The sequence below is a fragment of the Furipterus horrens genome, unplaced genomic scaffold (assembly GCF_987537825.1).
Source record: "Furipterus horrens unplaced genomic scaffold, mFurHor1.1.pri manual_scaffold_5, whole genome shotgun sequence".
Lineage (NCBI taxonomy): Eukaryota > Metazoa > Chordata > Mammalia > Chiroptera > Furipteridae > Furipterus > Furipterus horrens.
Genome location: NW_028327175.1, coordinates 102,119,617 through 102,130,973, shown reverse-complemented (window position 1 = coordinate 102,130,973; position 11,357 = coordinate 102,119,617). Strand labels below are relative to the sequence as shown.

Here is an 11,357-nt window from a genome sequence, read left to right as displayed (position 1 = left end):
CAGTGCCTGGTTCAGGACATTGGTAGATCTCATGTGATGGAGTCACCCAGATCCTGCTAGGAGCAGTAAATCCTTCATAGAAGCTGCTTGCCCTGGGAAAGAGATCAGGAAGAGCAACTCAAATCTGGTAGCCCCTGCAGTCTCTTTAACCAGGGAGGGAAACCAAGCCACTGGAGAAAATTGCTGTTTTGAATCAGGTAACAGGGAACCCGAATAAGCTCTGTCCTGTGGGATACAGGACAGATCACTAGGCTTGGCCCCTGTTCCTGGTCTGCACTGGTCAGCATCTGTGGGCAGAGATGGGCTCACTGGGGTACTTCTGTCCCCAGTCCTTCCCTTTCCTGGAGCTTTTCCCCCACGTAGGTCAGACACTTGGAGGCAGCTGCCTGCAGCAACTCCAGCCCATACTCAGAAGCACCCAGAGTCTCTAGTGTGGCCCGAAGCTCCCATCCTGGACCTCTGACTCAGTGGTTCTCAAACAGTGTGGGGGAGCAGAATTTATAACAAAAACAGAAAAGTGCACATGTGTGAACAGTGTGATGAATTTTCACAAAGCGAACAAACCGGGTAATTTCCAGGTCAGGAAACAGCATATCACCCACTAGTCTCCCTGAAGTCCCTCTCCTGCCACCTCCCAGTCACTAGTCCCATCCTTGTCCTACCAAGTTTCTGTTCATAAAGCGGGTGAGAAGCCTGGTGTCTATTTTACAAAGCTGCACAGGTGATTTATAAGCATAGCTAGGCTTGGAAACCACTCTTGGCAGTCATATAATCTCTTTTGTCATAAGTGGAACCAGAGGATGCTTTGCTCCCAGCATTCGGCTCAGCACCAGTAGCTGGCTGGCTGTGTTTACCCACTGAGCAATGGGGCACTTCCTGTATCTGGGGTCTGCAGAGCATGTGAGTGCAGCTCCTGGGCTCAGGAACCCCAGCTGGTTGGTCACAGCCTGGGCATGTGGCCCTCTCTCCCTGGCAGGAGTTGGATGAAGAGGTATTTTTGGAAGGTGCAGGAATTCCATAACCATTTGGAAAATGCCTGCTCATAAGCTCGGCTGGATTCTCATTTTAAAATTATGATGTGGCTGAGGGGACTGACCTAGCCAGTTTTCCTGGATCTCGGGGAGGGGAAAGTAAGGAGGCATGTACCCTGCCCCCCCACTTTTCTTTAAATTGTATCAGCATTTTCTTTTAGTCTCAAATCCCTCCATCCCACAAGCTTCAAGAGAATTGTGAGATGTCTCCTGCAGCTCACTGGCTCTTTGATGCTGTTTTCAGGTAAGTGTTTAACTTGTCCCAAGTCAGCCAGGGCTTTTGGGTCACTTTAAGTCAAACAAAAGCTTAACTTCAGTTCCCCATCAAGGATCTTTAGCCCTGGAGCCCTCACCTGGAGTCTGTCTCTCTGCTCTTCCAGGCAGGACCCTAAGCACCCTGTTATTATTCTTTCCCCTGTGTCCCTCTCTGCTTCACTCTGGTGGCCTTTATTGATAGCCGCAGCTTTTGCTAATCACCTATCCATTCATTCACCCATCTGTTCATTCCATTACTGCTGGCCCTGCAGGGGACAGGATGGAGGCACGGGCAGGTAAACCATCTTTTGTCATTCCTGCCCTTCCCTTAAGAACTTCCTTTGTCCCACTTCTCCACTTCCTCTCACATGCATGCCCATGCTCTCTGAAAGATCTCTGTTCCTGTACTTGCATTTCAAAGGTAGCCTGTCCTCTCCTTTTTCTGTGTCCAAACCCCTTGTTTCTAACCCTCATTTCTAACTCCCTTGGGCCAAGACAGAGAATAAAAAAGTAGGATCTGGCATGGTTCTCTTTCCCAACTTTCTAGGTCTGAGGGCTTCCCTGTCCCTTCCACCTCCGCACCATCCTCTCTCCAAGCCAGATCTGAGAATGGAAATGCCACAGAGGGAGATCTGCTGCACTTCTGTCCTTCCAAAAACCAAATTGCAGCCAACAACCCCTCAAAATAAAAGTGCAGGGAAGTTGTGCTTCCTCTTTAGTTCTCCTCAAAGCCTGAACATTCTTAGGTGTGTTGCACAGAGACTTTCCTTCCAGGAGGTAAAATTATTGTAGTGAGGGGTCTTCATTTACCCTTGGCAGGGACTTCTTCCTGGGAGGTGAATCCCCCAGGCAGCAGGGGTACAAAGGTTGGCCTAGAGGGCAGCGGCTTCCTGGCTCTCACTAGGGTGTCAGTACTTGTCCACTTCCTCTCCAGCCTCCTGGAGCTGCCTGGGCTGTTTGGAAGAAAAAGCTCTGAGCCTTTAGAATGGCCTATTGGTCAGGGGGCAAAACTGTTTATACCCTTGGGGGAGGTTATCTAAATCAGACCTCTACTGCCTGGAAAAGGTAAATCTTGGGAGGGAAAAGAGATATAGCGTGTTCAGAATATGTGTACAGTACTCAATATGAGACATTATATTACACAGAGAAATACAAATGTCATGTGAACTACATGTTCATATAGGCTTAAACAGTGAGTTTTACAGGAGAAAGTCATTTACTTAAAAAATTACAGATGTATTCATTTTGAATAGATAATCCAAGCACACTGCACAAAATTTCAGAGGATACTGTGAAAAATTAGTCTTTCTCACTCTTGTGCCTGAGTCCCTCAGTTTTCCTCCCAGACACAACCACTGTTGACTGTTTACTGGGCATCCTTCTGGAGATTGTCTCTGAAAATCACAATTGCAGGTGTGTACTGAAAAATACAATGGGCATATTATATACACTGTGTTTAAATTTCCTTTTCACTTAAGAGTATATTTTGGAGTCTTTTTTCTTATTAGTTCAGTGAGGGAGGGGAAATTTTCCCTCTTAGTTCTTTTGGTTGGTTTACTAATCAAATTATCTTGAGTCAGATTAACAGGAAAAAATAACCAAATTTAATTATGTATGTATATAGGAGGGTTACTTAAGAACATGGGGCCTGAGGACAAATTGGGTAGTTGAGGCTTATTTGCCATCTTGAGTTAAGGTTTGGGGGAAGTGTTGTGGTTTGGGAATTCAAATAGGAAGAAGGCAATTCAAATGTTTGGTGAACAAATATTTGTTATGCCATCTTTAACAGTGGCACACAAAGAGGACTTCAATTAAAGGTCCCTGTCTATTATGTGTGTGTGTGTGTGTGTGTGTGTGTGTGTGTGTATAAAATATATAAAATCTTCACTCAAAGATATGTTTATTGATTTTAGAGAGAGAGGAATGAGGGAGAAAGATGGAAAGGGAGAGAGAAACATTGATGTGAGAAACATTGATCAGCTGTCTCCGGTATATGTCCTGACCAGGGATCAAACCCACAACCTAGGTATCTGCTCTGACTGGGGATCAAACCTCTAACCTTCTGGTGTACGGGCCAACAGTGCAACCAACTGAGTTACCTGGCCATGGCCACACTAGTTCATATTAAACTATAGTTATGTATGATGATAGCTCTTTTCCTGGGCCCATCTAAATTATTTTAGGCATTTAGCAGGAAGATCAAAGTTTCTTCCTGAGTCTTTGGTTCTTAAAAATAACCAGCTTAAAATAATAAATAACCCAGGCATGCTGTCCTCCTGGGAGCATGCTTGCACCTTTCCTTTTCTCCTCTCCTTCCCCCACAGGCCTGCATCTCTTAAACTCTAAGGGACCCCAGGACACTTGCAACCAGAAGAGCAACGCGGAATGGCAGCTCATCCTGGGCTAACCCCCTGCACCTGTCCCCAAGGACCCCTTTTCTCTGACTCTCCAGTGAGCTGACAGCAGCCCTGCTATGGCTCACTTCTTTCCCATAACATTTCTAGAGAGCCAAAGCAGCCCGCCTAGAGTCCCTCCTGTTGTTTCTTCTATCCTAAGCCCTTTCTTGTTTCACTGTTCTCAGCTTTAATAAATGTACTCTCAAAAAAAAAAAAAAAAAAAAAAGAAAGAATCAGCATCCTATAAAAGATATATTTTGTTGTGGCAAAACTCTGCTCCCCTCAGTACATATACCGTATGGGTTGGGGGTAGATTTAGAAAGCAGAAAAAGCTTGTTCCCAAGTGACCCTGGGCTTTGCTTCAGATCAAACTTCTGGCTGTTTGCCACAATATGGCCCTGGGGCCACTGGGAGATGTCTTGCTCAGGGAGACAGGCATCCTGCCATGTGACAGGCAGGGAACCAACCCCTCTGCTGGATTTTACTGAAGGGATTTGTGTCCGCTGTTATTGCTCTTGTCTGGAACTTGTTCTCAGGTTAATACATGAGGTACTGTCCTAGCCTCCCCCCACCATGCCTGGCTATTTAGTTCTCTTTGGAGGTCGTATAGGTGGGAGACATATTTTCTGAGCAGTGCAGAGGTCATCTCAGAGAGCTGCATTTCTGGTCTGTGGAGAGAGGCTGGCAGGGGCTGTATTTATCAGATTAATACCCACTGGTGCTGACAGTGGCTTCAGCTTACTCAGGTCATGGTGAGCTCTTTTCTTTGAAGGGGTCTGGAATGCAGGAGGTGGAATGGGACATAGCTCTTAATGATAAAAGCTGGTTGAATGACTTTGGATCCAGCCATAATTACCTTGTAGAGTGCTATTTCCTTCCTTTCCTTTCCCTTGTTCCCTGCCTGCTCACCTTGCTCATTTTCTTTTGAGGAATTTGTAATCCCCAAAGCAACTTGTGTCAAATCATCTTCATTTGATTTAGGTGTTCCAAAGAAAAATATCATGGTATTTCTTTAAATTTCCTCAGATCAGATTGCTTACGATATTTTGCCAGTTGAATAAAGAAAAAGACAAAATTAGATATACTGAACCCTGTTCTTAGAAAGGCACCACAGGCAGGGACTTTCAGAGGGTTATCGTCTCATCTGATCTTTAATTAAAAAAAGAACAGTTTTATTGCGATATAATTCACATACTATAAAATTCACCTAAAGTACGTAATCCAGTGGTTTTTAGTATATTCATACAATTGTGTAACCTTCACCACAATCAGTTTTAGAACATTTTCATTATGCCAAAGGAAACCCTGTTCCCGTTAGCAGTCACTTCCCATTTTCCCCCTTATCACCTCACTCTAAGGCATCCCCTAATTTACTTTCTGTCTGTATGGATTTGCCTATTCTGGACATTTCACATAAATGGACTCATGCAATATGTGGTCTTTTGTGACTAGCTTATTTCACTTAGCATAATATTTTCAAGATTCATCCAGGTCATAGCATGTATCAGAATGTTATTCCTTTTCATGAATGAATAATATTTCTTTATATGGGTATGACATTTTGTTTATACATTAATTAGTTGATGGACATCTGGTTTGTTTCCATTTTATTGGCTATTATGAATAATGCTGCTATGAACATTTGTGTGAAAGTTTTTGTATGGACTGCATTTGATTTTTACAGTAACTCTCTAAGGTACATATTGTATAGATCTCATTCTGTAGGCAGCAGAATTTACAGAATGGCAGACATCAAGTTTGAACACCACTGTTAGATTCCTAAGTGCATGCTTTCTTCAGTCTATGTCCATAGAGTTGAGCGAATTGCTTTGACAGAACCTGGTGTGGCTATGCCTGCAGGAAGTGTCAACCTTAAAAATAAAAATGTTCTTTTACAAGCAAAATAGGTTTATTCAGGAACAGTAGATGAATTGCAATCCAGGACATGCAAGCTATGGCAAACCGTAGGCAAGAGAACAAAGGAGAAGAACCTTATAAAGAAAAGGAAGTTGGGAAAGGATGCTGTGACGCAAAGTCCATTGGAGGAGAGCCAGAGTTCGGGGTCGTGATGGCTACTAAATGGCTGGGTTGTTGCTGGATCAGAAAATCTTCCTTTTGCTGGAGTAGTAAAGTCACCTTCTTCCTTGTGAGAACCGTTCTTCCTCTGGGAGTCTACAAAGAGCAGCGAGTGATCAGTGCCTGAGCACTACCTCTTCAGGGTCTCCAGATGTCATTTTAGATGAGGTTTCCTTTATTCATTTTCACAGAAGGAATTATAAACGTGAAGTTAATTTTCAGTTGTGAAATTCCAAACCCCCATCCCCCCCCCCTACGTCTCCCTTCCTCTCTTCCCTTTTCTCCTTTCCTAGTTTTCAGTTCTTTTTTTCGGGGATCAGTTCCCCTTCTCTGTAGTGGGAGCAGAATGTATGCATATACATTTTTGAGCGGCATGGGATATTGCTGGAATCTATTTGTATTTGAGTATGTCCAGTGAGATAAAAGCTCCTCTGCTGGAAGAGCTCACTGGGATGGTATTTGAAGCAATGGGGAAAGAGGGGGCTTCCTGAAAAAGCTCGTTTTCTTGCCCTATTCCAGGGTTTCACTGGTGAAGGCCATGCACAGGAAGGGCTGGGGTTCCCCTCGGCTAGCCACCTTCGCCTAGACAGCCTCCTCCACGCGGCTCCCCTCCCTCCAGGCCACGTGCATCGTTGCTTGGGCAACAACCCGCCCAGGCAGGTGGTATCCAGGGGAATCTCTGCGAGGAGCTCACACTCGCTGAGATGCGAGGTAGACCCCTGCCGCCCACCGCAACATCAGACCCACCCCCGCCCCTCAGCGCCTGCGGGACTGGGCGCAATTCGGAGCCCCGCCTCCCTCGGTGGGGAGCCTGCGGCACCCACGAATCAGCGAGGCCGACACATCGCCGGGGTCTGCAGCCAGGCAACCAATCCCTGCAGGCGTGTGATCCCGTGCCCGCCCCGGAGGTTGGTGGCAGGCACTGAAGCGGCAACAGCGGGAGTCGCTGTTGAGGCGGCCGCGGGCGCATGTTGCATCGGCGCTGCTCCGCGGGCCGGGTTGGGCTGGCGGCTGCTGGCGCCTGGCCGTGAGGGAGGGCTCCCGGGGTGGGCAGAATGGCCCCTACCTAGGGTGCTGGGAGAAGCGGCTGAGCCCAGGATGCTGGGGAGGCGGCGAGGCGGCTCCTCACTCATCCCAGGTAAGGGGGACACCGCGCTCGCTGCGGCCCCGCTGCCCGCCAGCCGCCGCCCACCTGGCTCTGAATCCCGGCTGGCTCCGTCCTGGCATCCCTGGGCCCACATCGACTTGCCCGCACATCTACTGGTTTGCTCCCGGGCAGTTGTCCAGCCCCGCCCCATAACCGCGGCACCCCACGCTGTGGCCAGGCCGACCCCTGCACGCATCCCGTTTCCCCCAGCGCCAGCGTTTCCGGGTCTCAGGCTTTGCGGTTTGCCCAACTCGCCCCCGCCGGAGTTGGCCTCCCGCCCCCTCCCCGACTCTCCCCTCCTCTTTCGCGGCGCTAACACTGCGTCCCAGCCCCCTCAGTCCTTCGGGGCTTCTTGTGGGCATAAGACCTTATCCCATGGAGATCAGACTTTTGCCCTTACCTCTACCTGGGGCTTCGCTTCTGCAGGCTCACCTCCATCCCTGCCCCTTGTACCATGTACTGTACATTTCACGCTCCCCCCACCCCACCCCACCCCGCCCCGTGTCCTGGGTCTTGCCAGTTTGCTCCCAGATGCCTTCCTTTCCAAACTCACCTCTTCTCCCCTCACTTTTCATCAACCATTGTAGCTAACACTTCTTCCTTTACACGTAAAGCCTTCAGACACTTGAATTCTCTCCCGTATGCCAGACCTACAGTTTTGCCATCTTAATTTGTCTTTAAGTGAGCTGTAGCCATAACACATGAAGTGCCTTGCCTGGAGTCTGGTACATTTAGACCTCCTTTTAGGCCTTTGCACTTACTCTCCAGGTGGTGGTAGCAAGAGGTCTGAGGTCCAGGGTGATGGCAGGATGAATTTGTGAACTCCCAACTGTGATAAGGAAATTAAATCGTCGGTTATTTACTCACTGAATATATTCAGAAGAATTGAATAAACCTTTGTGTTATGTATTGTTTTATGCTATTTTAAATTAATTGGCTTTGTTAGCGATTTTTAGTGAGCAATATAATTACTCTTTTATTCCCCTCCTTCCCATCCCTATCATTTTTAGGGAAGAGTCCCTACCTCAGTAGTTGAAATAGCATTGTATGCAAGAACTGTTTATTTAATGTGTTTGTCCCAGCTGGATAGTCCAGTCCTGCAATAAATTTTCATCCTTTAAGAGTTTGGAGGAATCAGGTTTAGATTTCTTGGAATCAGCTGCTGAAGGGATCAAAACTGCTTAGGAGTGACAGTTCTGACAAGTTGTCTGAGAGTGAAAGAGTAATGCCCACCCCCCACCCCCAAGCCTTTAGAATATACTCTTGTCTATCAGAGGAAATAGCTGCAGTCCACTTCCCAAAGAGTAAAATAAATTTGACTTTTTAAAATTATAAAAGCAATGTTACTGGCCTCAAGCCATTCTTGCCACATTTGCGGTGACAGTCTCCAAGCTTGGATGAATCAGTTGGCTTTTTTTCCTGCTCCTGGGATCTCCAGAACAGACTGAGCTGCTGGTGCGATTCTAATCTGGATTCCAACTTGACTCAATTGCCTGGACATGCTTTGACTTACCCCCTAGGTTCCTCTTATGTACTAAAAACCTAAATGGCTATTTATAGATTTCTAGCATTCTCCTCTAACTCTTTGTCCTACTCTTGACTTGTTTTCATTGTTTATTTTGTCTCCTACTTCACAGAAGAAATAGGTAGGCATGAGCCCTGAACTTTTAAGGGTCTGTCATTTTTCTGTGTGCCTGTACCTATCTGATTTCTGATCTTTTCTTTTATCAGAGTAAGTCCTCCTATCTAAGGCTAATATCTCTGATCTCCTTCTATCTTCTCTCTCTTTTTTTTTTTCTCTCAGCCTGCACACGTACTCAGGCTTCTAACATCCAAATCAAAAACAAAAGCCTTCCCTTGATGCTTGCATTTTCCCCCCTCAGATTAATGTAGTACTCTTTAGAGTTTCATTTTTGGTTCTTTCTTCTGTTCTCTATAATTTCTTTATCTGGTTGCACTTCCTTTCATGGCAACAAATAGCACCTGTATATTTATGGTTTTCAAAGATGTATATCCATTTTCCTTGGACTTAAGGTGTTTCTTATTTTCATCTGTCTATTAGATAAATATACTTGGATATTTGGTACTTTAAACTTGGTTATCTTTTTCTTTCCCTTCCCTCAAGCACATAAACAAACACTCTTCTTATTTTAAGGTCTTTACTCTAGAAAGCTTAGCATCCTCTTCTATTCTGACATTAAGTCTATGGTGGATCCTATTGTTCCTACCTTAAATCTTTTATTTCCTCATTGCCAGAAGATTGGTTCAGGCCTGAGCTATATTTCTCCTAAATAGTAAGAGTCAGCCATTTTTAACCCAGGCACTACTTTAAAATCACCTTGGGATCTTTTAAGGAGTAAAGAGGAGCTCTGACCTATGTAGCCCAGTTGGTTGACCATTGTTCCGCAAAGTGAAAGGTCGCTAGTTTGATCCTGGTCAGACCACATGCTTGGGTTGCCAGTTCAGTGCCCAGTCAGGCACATGCGAGGTTTAGAAATTGTGACTCATTTGGTCTGATGTGGGTCCAGATCTTGTCATTTATTTATTTATTTTTAAAAGTTAAGCTCTAATTTAAAAAATTTTGTCCATACTATTTATCCCCCTTGTATGCTCTTTCACCTCCACTCAACCCCCCCCCCACGCCTTGTCATTTAAAAAGTGCTTCGCATATGATTGGTAATATGCAGCTAGTGCTGAGAACTGAGCTGAGAGCTTGAAGAGGGTATGATAGAACCCTAAGGAATTATAATATTTAACTCATCCTTTAAAAATCAGGATGAGTGTCACTTTTGTTGGCATGGTTTGTTGCTTACTTTCCTGGTACTTTGTATATGTACCTTATTAAAGTACATGTATCTATTATCATGTTTTATCTAAATTATTTCTCATGGGTCCTTTTTTTCTCAAGAGTAGGAATTTCTTGAGGTCTGAGACTATGCCTAAAGATAAACTACTGTTTCTTCTACACTAACACTTTTGACACCAAATATGTGGGTTTTCCCTTTACATTAAGCAATTCTTCAATTATCCAGACACCAACTGGATATCCTACAGTTTAACTCAATTATGACACCAACTACCTGGAGTTCATACAGACTGCATAGATCAAAGACTAAGTCCCATGAGACTGTGCCTCACTTAAGCTGCCAGTTGCAAGTTCTGGGTTGTGACCTGTGCTTTGATTTATACCAACTGGCTATAAATTGGGGCTTCTCACAACCTCCTCCTCAGGTTGATAATTTTCTTGAATGGCTCACATAACTCAGGAAAGGTCTTTACTTATCATTACTTGTTTATTATAAAGGCTGTAACTCAGTAACAGCCAAATGGGAGAGATGCACAGGGGAAGGTATGTGGGAAAGGGCATGGAGTTTCCATGCATTTCTAGGCATGCCATCCTCCCAGCATCTTAATGTGTTCACCAGACTAGAAGCTTTCCAAAATCCTTCATTTAGGGTTTTTATGGAGGCTTTATTATACAGGCCTAACTGATTAAATCATTGACCACTGGCAATTAACTTAATCTACAGCCTCTTTCTCCTTGGAGGTCAGGGGTTGGTTACCAAAGGAAACCCTCCAACATATGGTTGAAAGGGGATTATTATGTATAACAAAAAATGCTTGTCTCACCCCTTTCAAGAAATTAGATTATAGAGTTCTATGCTAGGAACCAGGGATGAAGACCTAAAATACTATATATTCTAATCTGTAACAATTATTATATCACAATATAACAATGTCTTATTTATCTTTTTGTCACTTCTTTATATTTTAGAAATGATAAAAATTGGTTGAATGAATCAGTTTGGTTAATAATATGAAGCAGATCTAGAATTCACAGTTTTACAAGCTGACCAGCTATTTCTTGGCTCCTTAACAGGTCACTCATACTTGCACAATCATTCATTTTTTAAAAGATTTTATTTATTTATGTTTAGAGAGAGGAGGAGGGGGGAGAGAGAGAGAAGGAGAGAAACATCAATGTGGGACTTGTTGTCTTTTGTATTTATTTGCATAGTTATCTTTATTGGTGCTATTTATTTTTTCATGTGAATCTTGGTTACTGACTGGCTTCTTTTCATCTGAACCTTAATGACTCCTTTTATTTTTTGTTCAACAGCTCTTCTCAGTTTTGTGTACTGGGAGTGTCCTAATAATTTCTCCTTGATTTTTTTTAAGGATAGTTTTGCTGGATATAGAATTCTGGATCAATTGTCCTTTTCTGTTAGGACTGTGAATGTGTCATCCCATTGCCTCTGGCCTCTGGTTTTTCAAGAGGAGTCAGTTCATCTTATTGAGGATATTATATGTGATGAGTCACTTTTCTCTTGGTGCCTTCAAGATTCTCTGTCTTTGGCTTTTGACTGTTTGATTCTAATGTGTCTAGGTGCAAATCTCTTTGAGTTTATCCTACTTGGTGTTTATCTAGTTTCTTGGATGTCTAATGTGTTT

At 44.3% G+C, this 11,357-nt stretch overlaps 1 protein-coding gene across 4 annotated transcripts in view; it reads left to right on the top strand.

The window, feature by feature from the left end:
• The first annotated feature begins 6,679 nt into the window (after positions 1 to 6,679).
• TPST1 (tyrosylprotein sulfotransferase 1) overlaps positions 6,680 to 11,357 on the top strand; it is a 127,806-nt gene continuing 123,128 nt past the window's right edge. For 2 of the 4 annotated variants that reach the window (XM_090276924.1, XM_090276927.1), the window contains exon 1: positions 6,681 to 6,896. The gene's annotated coding sequence lies outside the window, so the exon portion shown is untranslated. Of the gene's footprint in view, positions 6,897 to 11,357 lie in introns of all 4 variants that reach the window. The other 2 variants (XM_090276926.1, XM_090276925.1) reach the window with 2 other exon arrangements.